The sequence below is a fragment of the Perognathus longimembris genome, chromosome 3, assembly GCF_023159225.1.
Source record: "Perognathus longimembris pacificus isolate PPM17 chromosome 3, ASM2315922v1, whole genome shotgun sequence".
In the NCBI taxonomy this organism is placed as follows: Eukaryota; Metazoa; Chordata; class Mammalia; order Rodentia; family Heteromyidae; genus Perognathus; species Perognathus longimembris.
In genome coordinates, this window is record NC_063163.1 from 2292987 (window position 1) to 2303895 (window position 10909).

At 51.5% G+C, this 10909-nt stretch overlaps 1 protein-coding gene across 1 annotated transcript in view; it reads right to left on the reverse strand.

Moving 5' to 3' along the window:
• Positions 1-7885, reverse strand: part of Myo16 (myosin XVI) — a 328439-nt gene extending 320554 nt beyond the window's left edge. Inside the window, exon 1 of the mRNA XM_048341097.1 lies at positions 7838-7885. The gene's annotated coding sequence lies outside the window, so the exon portion shown is untranslated. The remainder of the gene's footprint in view (positions 1-7837) is intronic.
• Positions 7886-10909: the final 3024 nt, after the last annotated feature.

Genomic DNA, 10909 nt, shown 5'->3' on the forward strand with positions numbered 1-10909 from the left:
AATTCTTCATCAGGTCCTAAAGATTAACAGTGGAACTTGCAAAGTGACATTTGCCAGTTCCTTTGAATCCTGCCCGGGTTGGATGTGAAGCTAACTTAAACTTGTAAAAACTAAATAAATAAATAAGAAAGAAAGAAATAGAATGAACTTTTGTTTGAAAGTCTACCTTTGGTTTTAACCCAAGTTTCTGACTACTTTCTTTTTCACTTTTTTTTTTTTTTTGAGTTCTGTCCTGATGAGGAATAGGATCCAAATTACCATGAATCGTTTTGAAATCACAGAGTTGTCCAATCACTTTTAAAACATCCCTGTGTTTCCTGTCACTGGGCGAGGCAGTTGCTCTTCTCGCGTGGGTGTGAGCAATGAGTCTGTATGTTCCTTCGCAGTTCCAGTGCTCCACGGGTGATAAGACGTGCCTGACACTGACAGGTTCATACTACTGTTCTTCACTTTGCCTGGACTCTTTCTACCCGTGTCCCTGCTAAATGTCGCCTCCCAAGAGAACCCTGGGAAGTTTGATGGCATTTCTGTGGGACTTTTCTTGGCTTCTTCAAGACAAGAATAGGTCACCGTGACACTGTTATTTTGTTCTTATCAAGCCTCCCATTCCATTGTGTTACATCGCATTTCCCAATTTCTGCCCACTGAGCTCTAAATATCTCGCCTCCTCATATTTCAAAATCCAGTCTTCTGTGCTATGCGGGATTGCAGTCTTCACATAATTCAAACAGAGATGTACAACCACTGGTTTCTGACATTTATCGCCTGTCACCAACAAGTTATTATTTACTCATTAGAATCAAGCGCTCTTCCTGTCTTTACTCGGCTTTCAAAACGATCATCTGGCTAGAAGGAGAGCCTCAGTTTTTAACGTTCCAGGAAATGTCTTCATTGCACTGAAAGGTCTTCCATGCGAATGATAGGGAGTTTATTTTCGGGGTAAGGCCTGAGATGTTCATCTCGTTTCGTTCCTCATTTCTCCCCACAGAGTGCTTTTGCCCACCTCACCACATGGCACTGGCACGGCCTAGAAAGGGGTTCCCAGGCATTCACCGTCTCAGAGAAGTGGGAGTTCTGATGGATGCTTGGGCACCTTACGTGGGTCTCTTACTGACCACCTTAGAGTGGACCGCAATGGACGGCCCCAGTGTCCGTCTCGATGCAGATGAGGGAACAAAACCCATCAGCATCTATAGTTTAGCACCTGTGTAGCTCCGGCTACAGGAGAAGCCCTTCCCAAGAAGGAGCCAGTTTCAGGTTTAGTCCAAAACCATCCATTGGCTCCTGCATAATGCAAATAAAAATAGCAAGCCCGAGCCGTACAAAATCATCTTCTCTGCAGCCATTCTAAGTACCTTCGTTTCTCAGATTGTTTTCCTTTTGTCTTGTTCTTGCCTTAAGTTTTAAATCACTGGAATAAAGGTAGAAGTTAACGGCTCTCTGTTCCAAATAATAAAGATAAAAGACATGTTAATGGACTTTTAACGGAGATTTGGGAGCTCATGGAATCTTTTCTACCCAGGACTCGCAGGGGCCTATTGCTAAACTGCTTATAGCCAGGAATCTAAATTAGAAAGAAAATGAGTAGGCCCAGTAACATTTATCATGCTTAAAGGAATTATTTAATATTTCAAATGTGCTCATTAAAAGCATGCAGTATCACATTCTAGAGATTTTAACCTCCCAGACTTAATGTTAAAACACTAATTCCAGGAATTAAAAATTAAATTAAAATGCTTTTTACATTGGAGTAATAGAAAATAAGGAATGTGAAGAATGGTTCTTATATAGAATTCAATTTCTCTTATTAGAGGTTGAACACCAAGTTCACCCTCATCCACACCTTCTTGCAAAACATGTTAGCCAAAAGCACCCACTATAGTTATTTATGAGGTATTTGTTTATATTTAACATTTCTTTATAATTTAACAAACTTACTCTACTTATACTACTTAATAGATATTGTGCCCACAGTAATAGCTATTTCAGTAATAGCTATTTGTGGATACTTGGTAAACTTAAAATTCAATAAAGAGATATGACATCAGTTGCGTGACACAGTATAGGCTGCAAGGCCTTTTCTTCTAAAATTTCTTTACATACTTATTTTCTATTTTCTCAGGTCTTCACTTCTCGCCGTACAGAGTCCACACAAGTTTTACACAAAATGTAAACGACTTCCCCACTGTGGCTGCGGACTGAGCCTCAGCCAACACTTTCTAGAAAGGCTAGATAACAACTGCTCCAAGTGCTGTCTGTGTGACTGAGCTGCTCACACAGTCCTTGTTGGGATGCCTTTTCTCTCCCTATAATTTTCAAGTGTAAGCAATGTGCTGAGCCTCCTCCCAACAGGAGACAGTTGGCTGTGGCCTGCGAGTTCCATGTTTGGCTCCCGTTACATGGTTTAGAAATGCATTTTCTCTTAAGGAGCAGCAGCGCTCAGGGCAAACAATCAGACCTCGACCCTGAGGAGCAGTAGCATAGTTGGATAGACTTTGTGGACTCCCTGTGTTTTCTTTTCCTGTAAAATGAGCAGATACTGTTTGTGGGAAGGAGAATGAGCTAGAGGGAGACAGAGAGACAGTGTAGGAGGTGGGATGAGGGGCAGGGAGAGCTGCCACAGGAGTGACAGTAGAGAGCCACAGGTAGGTGTTCCGGAAGCCGTCGGAACGGAATCCACAAAGGGCGTGCTGGAGACCCCGAGACCTGGAAGCAGAGAACGTTCCCTTTGTCAGAGGCCATGAATAAAAGGACTCCTGCCAAACATCCGCATTTTCACAGAGAGGAATGAGAGAGCAGTGAGAGCAGAGCAGCACCGCAGCAGCCCTTGACACAGAGCCCCCTTGTCGGGCTCCACGCAAAGGCATGCACACAGACGGAGAAGCCAGCCGAGGAATACTTACGGAGGGCCGTGACTGCAAGGACTGGAGAGGTGCTTCCACCTGAACCAATTCAGAAGAGGCTCGTGTGCAGACAAAGGCGAACGGATACAGCCAGTCTACCCTGGGATCACAAGTTCTGTGTGGAAAGCTACAAACCGTTCCCTGTCCGAGGCGGCAGTGTGATGGGGAGAAGGACGAGGGGAGGTTAGAGTGAGCGGCCAGGGTCCACAAAGGTGACATGTTGCTGCTGAGAGGCAGGCGCGTCCCTCCGTGGACGATGGCACATCATTTAAGCTCTTTCAGCAAATGGTCTCCTGTCCAAATCTGCATCGAAGATAAATCACCCGAGCGACTGTAAGCCTGGTTCTCGGGGGCAGGCGAAGGCAGGAAGATGAATTAGGGTCCGGCCCTTGACAAGGGGATGATGGAACTTGGGTTGAGGGTGGCCATAGAGATTCGGAACTGGGAAAACTAATCCAAGCGATGCTCGTGAGATAAATGGGAAGACTTGGGGAGTGATGGGAATCTTAAGTAGGGGAGGGAAAGGGGAGAGTGGATAAATGAGGGAAGCGTGGGCAAGAAACAAGCATGAAGGGAGGCTGGCAGAGCGGTGGACATTAGAATCCAGCGTGGCCCAGAAGTCACGTGCTGTACAGAATATCCAGACAAGGCGCAACGCCACAGGGCTAAGGGCTCAGAACGGGGTGTGGCCTAGAGATGAGGTGGCAGAATTCAGCCCCCTATGTGCAGAGAAGAGGGACAATCTATAGCAGCAAGTGCGGAAGGCAGAGCCAGCCACGCATGATAGAATCCTGAAGAATGAGGAGGCTCAGATCAGAAGGATCAAAGTTCAAGGCCAGGCCAAATATACACGGGCAACCATTTCTCAGCAAATAGGGAGACACAGTTACTCGGCAGGCTGAAATCAGAAAGATCTCAGTTCCAGCCTAGCCTAAGCCGAGAAGTCAGCGAGACTCCATTTCAATAGAAAAAAGCGGAATGCGGTGGAACACGTCTATCACCCTAATGGTGGCCATTGAGACCAGGCACGAGGTAAGGCCCTATCTAAAAAAAAAAAAATAGCCTGCGGAAAAAAGGGATCAGCTTGACTGGGGTAAATTGTAGGCATGTGTAGAAAGGTCATGACGAGAACCCCCTTGAACTAATTAGATGTAACTAACGAAGTGAAGCTGAGCGCATGTCTCAGTGGTAGAGAGCCTGTCTAGCAACTGCAAGGCCCTGAGTTCAAACCCTAGCACAGAACAAAAAAATCAGAAAGAGAGAGAGGCAAGCGGAGGACACGCAAGGCCACTCTGAGAACACAGAAGAGAAGGCAGAGCAGGAAGGAGGAAGGAAAAGCTGTGCTGGAAAGGCAGAGAGATGCACACGGATGGGACAGAAGACCATTTTAAGAGAGATTTTCTTTTAATGTGATTCTGTATGATGTGTTATAAATCCCTGAGGGATAAACCTAACTACCTAAGAAACCACTGGCTCCGCAAGTCACCCAAACAAAGAAACACAAAGGAACCAGTTGACATGATTCTGCTACTGAAAGTCTAAAAACTATTGGACTAGATTGGAATTTTGTCTCTATATACTTTTATTCTCATTTAGTTGAGTAGAAATTTCTTTAAAGGAATAGCTTGCTCTTTCATGATGTCTTCTTGGTTAATGTAACAACAAGAAAAGCCAATTAGGAAAATAGTTGAAGGTCTCTATATGAGAGAGAGAGAGAGACAGAGAGACAGAGAGAGACAGAGACAGAGACAGACAGACAGACAGAGACAGAGAGTTCCCGGAGGGGCTGAGGCTGAGTTCTTGACGGATCATAGCCCTTTGTGTCTCACAGGAAGAACTCATGAAGATCCCCTGTAGCATGCTGTGCCCAAGCACCGGATTCTGATTCTGCAGGTTCAGGATACTGTGGGGGAAACATCTCCAGGCATTGCCAAGGAATCTGAAGCTGGCAGAATGAGCATTCCTCCTTTAGCTCTGAAAGGTTCGTGGTATTTGTTTCAAAACCGATAGTATACACTAGAATAGAACTGTTCATATTTTTTTTTATCACTTTATCCTGTCTAGCCATCATTGTTGGGCTTGAGAGGGGAAAGGTGAGTGGAAATCCCTGGCTCTAATCAGGCAGGAGCAGGGCAGACTGCGTGGTCTTGAAGGTGAAGCCTCGCCGATCTCAGATTCGCAGATCTCAGATGATGGGGAGGCGCCTAGAGGGGCACTGCCCCGCAGAGCGCCTGAGTTAGGAGCTGGGCATCTAGGAGAGGATGAGGGAACGAGACTCACAAGCTGGAAACAAAGAACCTGGAAGGAATGACCACAGCGGCCCTGCGCCCTCCCGGGCAGCTGTGAGCCCCGAAGGAGATATTAGATGGAAAAGCACAGCAGGGGAAGGGTGACGTCCGTTTACCCCACGCTTTTCTGTCCCTCAGGGTGTGTCTATCAGCCCTGCACCTGCCTCCTCCTGGTTTCTGGTTTTTAAACACAAGCTTGTATTTGCACCCAAGTTTCCTTTTTCTCTTGACATCCTCATTGCTGCAGAGGAATCTTAAAGAATGACATCTTACCTTACATATGGCTAGTGCAGAGCAAAAACTAGAAATGGGAAAGGGCCAGAGGAAAGGCTGGGGGCAAAAATAAAAGGGCAGATAGAAGCAGCCTGCCCAAGGCAAAACCCACCACCAGCCCTCCTCTGGGAAGGACGGTGAGTCAATATCTTCCCACCACTCACGTTCTCACATGCTGGGATCAACACCCAAAGCCCTGTCCAAGACTAAGCAATGACCAGAAAGAAGAAAACACAAATCACCCGCATCCTCTGCGCCTCTTTTTCTCCCCTAGTTGCTGGGAGCCCAAGCCATTTGCTTTCAAAGTTCCTTTCTACCAGAGGGCTTTCTCCTCTGTGGACAGGGGCTATTTGGGGCTCAAATTCCTCCCCTCCCCCCCCCCCATGATGACACCTGGAAAGCGCAGACACACAGCTGAGGAGCTCAGAGGAATCCAGGCTCGACTTGAAGGGAGCATCATTATCCCACAGTCCTGTTCCAATGCACACACACGCAGTGTTTCCTCACTTGCCTGCCCCACTCCGTTCATACATTACAGGCACACTACACCTATATTTGGATCACATTTGCATCCTACTGTTTTACCCAACAGATTTTGTTTTCTGACTTCTCAGAGAGGAGACGTCTCCATCTTTATTTAGTGTCCTTGAAGAACATTTCTATCTCTCCCCCACCCCCCCACCATGGGCTGGAGTTCCCTAGGGCCTTGTATCACAAAGGGGCTGAATGGTCCACTTTTCCCATCACCCTCGTGCCCACCGGGACCACTGCCAGCGCGGTACTGGGGTCGGGGTCGGGGGAGGGGTGAGGATCTACGTTGCACACGCACCACACAGTCCCCTCTCTGAGTGTTCACTTCACTCAGCCCTTCCAACGCACTTCATCCAGGGCGCGCTGCGCTGTCTGGGTGGCATCTTCAGGGTGGATTCACAGATTGTTGGTTCCCCTTCAGGAAACCCACATCACACCTGGATCACTTTCGTGGCGACAGAGCCCGGGTTCCAGAAACGTCCACCAAACCTCCACCCCATCCACTCGCGGCAGTGGAGCGCACGTGCCGAGCCCACAGCGCGTGCTCAGGCTCCCCCCTCCCACTCCCCGCTGCTGCGTGCCCGTGACCACGCGGAGTCCACGCTGCGGGTGCCCTCGCTTCCCGAGCCAGCCAGACCTGTGCGCCCCAGGCGCAGACCCGCCCGGAACCGCTGCCCCGTGGGGTCAGCCTCCACTGGGCCCGCAGGAAAGCCTCCTCGGGGGGTGGGATGGTTAGGGATGGGGCCCGGGGTGTTCTCCACCCTAGGCTCTTAGGGGGGTGGGGGGGTGACTTGGGCGTCCCTGCAGGAGCAACTGTGTGTGGAGCAGCTCAGGACGGCCGCAGGGGTGCCACGCACAGCCCCTCTGCCTTGGGCAAGCAGGAGCGCGCAGGGGAACAGGGATGGACGCGGGAGGGGAGCTGTCCTCGCCTTCCCCCAGGATCTCCGAGAAATCCACAGCTCCCAAGTTGAAGAGCGGGTTCGCCCTGGCCAGCCGCCAGGTTCCCCCCACCCCACCCCAGCCCCGTCCGGCAATGGCCACTCCACTCGCGCTGGACCACCCCCCCCCCCCGCCGTGGGCACGCGCTGACCCCAGTCTCCCTCCCGCGCGCCAGGGCGCACGGGCCACGGGTGTGTCGGCTTTTCTCTAAGTGACAAAAGTACTGGCACTTGACCGTCATCCTCCTCACCGTGACAATCACTCTGTTTCCACCCCCGGGTGGTCCAGGTACCCTTCCCAGCCAAACCCTCCTCCCACGCCCTCCTTTCGCCCAGCCACGGGAAGGAAGCCCCCGAGGGAAGGAAGGAAGGGAGGAAGGGGAGCCACATGGGGGCGGGGGGAGCCGGCGTGGCGCCCTCGCTCGGCCCCAGGTCTCCCCACAGCGGGCAGACGCGCCCAGCCCCGGACAATGGAGCTGCCCTGGCCGGCGGGGTCGCCGCCGGGGTCGGCAGATCGGGGCTGGGGGCGGCCGCCGGGGACCATTTTGCCTTCATTTTTGTCCTGCGAGCCGCGTCTCCGCTCCACTCAAAGAAAAAGGAGGACAAGGGAACGCGTGCCCGCTGCCCCAGCGCCGCGTCTCCCATGGCAACCCCGGCGGCTCCCCTCCGGCGCGGCGCCCGGTGCCCGGTGCGGGGCGTGCGGCCCCGGGGGTCCGGGGGGGGGGGGGCTCCGCCCTCGCTCCGGTCCTCCGGGCTGCCCCGTCCCCGCCGTGCCGGCGCCCGCAGCGCCCCGCCAGGTCCCGGGCTGGGCGCCCGACGAGCGGGTCCGAGCACCCCGCGCCCTCCCCGCGTCCCCACCCCGCCCCCCTCCGGGTCCCGCCAAGTTCCCCGGCGCCCTCCCTACCTGCTCGGCGGGCTCCGCGGGATCGCGGCCACGGCCCGGACCCGGCCGGGAGAGGAGCCCCGTGCGCGCGGCGGGGGCGGCGGCGGCCGTGCGGCGACTCCCCGCGCCCCGAGCCCCCCACGCGCCTCGGGCCGGCCGGCGGGGACGGCGGGGACGGCGGGGACGGCGGGGACCGCGGACCCCGGGCGCCGTCGCGCTGCACGGCTGCTGCAGGTCGCTGCCGCCGCCGCCGCCGCCGAGCCGCAGCCCCGGCGGCCCCGCCCCGCCCCGCCCCGCGCGCCCCCCGCGCCGCGCCCGCCCCGCGCCGCCGCCCCCAGCGCGGAGCCCCAACTCCGGGAGACGCGCCCCGCTGCTGCCCGCGCGCGGCCCCCGCCCCTGGGAGCCCCGGGGGTGGGAGGGCGGCGGGGTCTCCCGTCCCCCCCCTCCTCCCCGCCCTCCCCCGCCCTCTCCCCGAATGGAAGATGGGGATTCTCCTCCAAACTTTCCCAGCCGGTTCTGCCCGGAACCCCCCGGAGCTGGAGGGCGCAGGGGAGACTCGGGGCTGTCACCCCGGACTGGGGGTGCGGGGTGGGGGGGTCCCCCCGTGAACAGTCCACCAGAACAAAGGCCAGGGCCCCCCGGACTGGGCGGGTGTGGAAATGAGGGACCCCCTGGAAAGCTATCGAGGGGCGCGGTGCTCCCCCTCCACCGGGATGGGGAGACTCCAGCAACCTGCTGGAGACAGGACCCGGGCCAAGATCAGCCCTGGTGCGGGGCACAGCTCCGCCCTCCACCTGCTCTGGACAGCCTGGGGGGACGGGGGGGGGGGCTCTCTCCATGGGGGCAGCGCTGGTCTGGGGGTACAGGAAGGGAACCCGCACCCGGAGCACGTGTGACTGCATAGGTTTATTCGCGCGTGTAAAGGCGCGGGGCGGGGGAGCTTGAGTCCGCTCCCACTCACTCACTGTTTGTTCAAATGAGCCCGTATTCCCGGACCATCTGGGTAAGTCAGGCACTGGATGGTTGTACGAAAAGCGGAGAATCCACAGCTTCTCTGCAGGAAACGAGTCTCCAGACTTGGGGCCACAGGAACCACCGAATTTCCACAAGTGGACGGACACTCTTCAAAGCTGTCATTGCACACTTCACCACGTACAAGGCGTGGTGAACTAGGCTCCGCCAATGCTAGGACGTGCTCAACCGAGCTAATTCGTTTACCCTGGCATTGCCATGAGGCCCGGTGAGATGGTTTCCAAATGTGTGAAGTGCCCAAGCTGGAGTCTCTCTCGGGGCTGCCATGATTCTGCTCTAAATAACTTGCAAAAAATCTTGGAGTGGTTTGAAACAACTCAAGAATAAGATGAAGAATGATTGTGAGTCAGAAGTGAAGTAGATATCTCAGCCTATTTGTCTTTCTGGCAATTGATGTATTTACTTCAGGGAGGGGGAACAGAAATCAGGAATATTCACCATTTCGAGGTTAATTGTGTTGCCCTGTCACCCTCCCCTTGCTCCCTCCCCCCTCATTTACTAGGTGGCCAGGTATCACTTGAGCCACACCTCAGCCTTGGTTTCCCTTTACTTGCTTCAAGGAAGGTCTCCAATTCCACCACCCCCCTCCCTCCCCCAGGGCTGACTTTAAATGGTAGCTACTCCAGATCTGTGCTTCCTGGCTGGTTGTGATTGCAGGCATTACATTGTGCAGTGGCTTCAATTCATCTTTACACTATAAGATTTCTATAACAGAAAGACACAAATTTAGCGGCGATGAACAGCAGTCAACACTGTGCAGACATCAAAAAATGGTGCCTATGAAAATGTAACTGTCCATTCATTCAGCATGAAAGCTCATACTTTCATTGCTAAAAATCTTATACTTCTAAAACATTGATGATATATTTGATGTGTTTACCGTTTATCAGATTTTGTGAATGAGCAGCTTTGAAATTGTAAGCTAAGCTAAGAGAAAAAACAAAGACCATAAAGCATTTGTAGCCCAGCTATTCAAATTTTCTTCTGCATTATATGTAACTACAGTTGCTTGAAATCACAATTGACTTTGATAAGGCTTTTTAAAAGAACTGTGCTATCTACGCTTATAAGCAATGCATTATTAAGAATGTCAATATTGGTTCAGTTCCCGAAGGTAATTTTTCTCTCTGAAGTGAGATATAAATGCTGGCTTGTCATTGATCTCCATGTTTACATGGAGACGTTGCATTCTGAAATAGCAATTATTTAGCTACCATGGAAGCATGTATTATCCAGCTTTGCCAAGCCTGTGAAATACACCATAGTAAGAGAGGGTTACTTTAAATAGAAACCCAAAGAACATGACTACAATTATGTTTTAGTCATGTTTTTCCAGGACAGAAATGATTAGTTTTGTGCACTGGACAAATGTGTATTTTATCACACATACAATCTAGTGTGATCACTACATCCCTTCCTTCCGTGCACTGGACATTGGAACAAGGAAACAATTTACGAGCACTGAACAGTTATTTGAAAAATACAGACATTCATTCCCATGAAACACCATGTGTACATCAAAGAGCAATGGCATGGTCCAGAAAATGGAGAATGTCACACAGGTCAGCATCATATTTGATCAGTCAGTGCACAGTTAAAACTTCAGCTTCTCAATGTACTTGTCTAACTCCTTCAAGTCCATGTTAAGTTCTCTGAAGACATCGTTCAAGGCTGATAACTCTCTGCATAGTAATGATCTAAAGCTAATACTTTCAGAGATTGTTTTTGTTTTTGTTTTTTATAACATGTAACAGCTGCTGTTGAAACTATGCGTGAAAGTTGAAATTAGCTCATAGGGGATCTTTTACACTGATCCTCTGCTGTGTGCAAATACGGATAGGTTTTCTTCATCTCCAGTCTACGTGCATGCTATTTCTTTTTCTTTTCTTTCTTTTTTTTTTTTTTTTTTTTGCCTAGATATCTCATCAGAAACTTTAGGATTTACTAAGGATTTTTTCTTAGGGAAGTGGGGGATTTGTTAAACGTTATATTATATGTATTGAATTAATTATATAGTCAAATTGGTCTTTCAGTTTTTTAGTCCTTTTCATTTGTTAATAT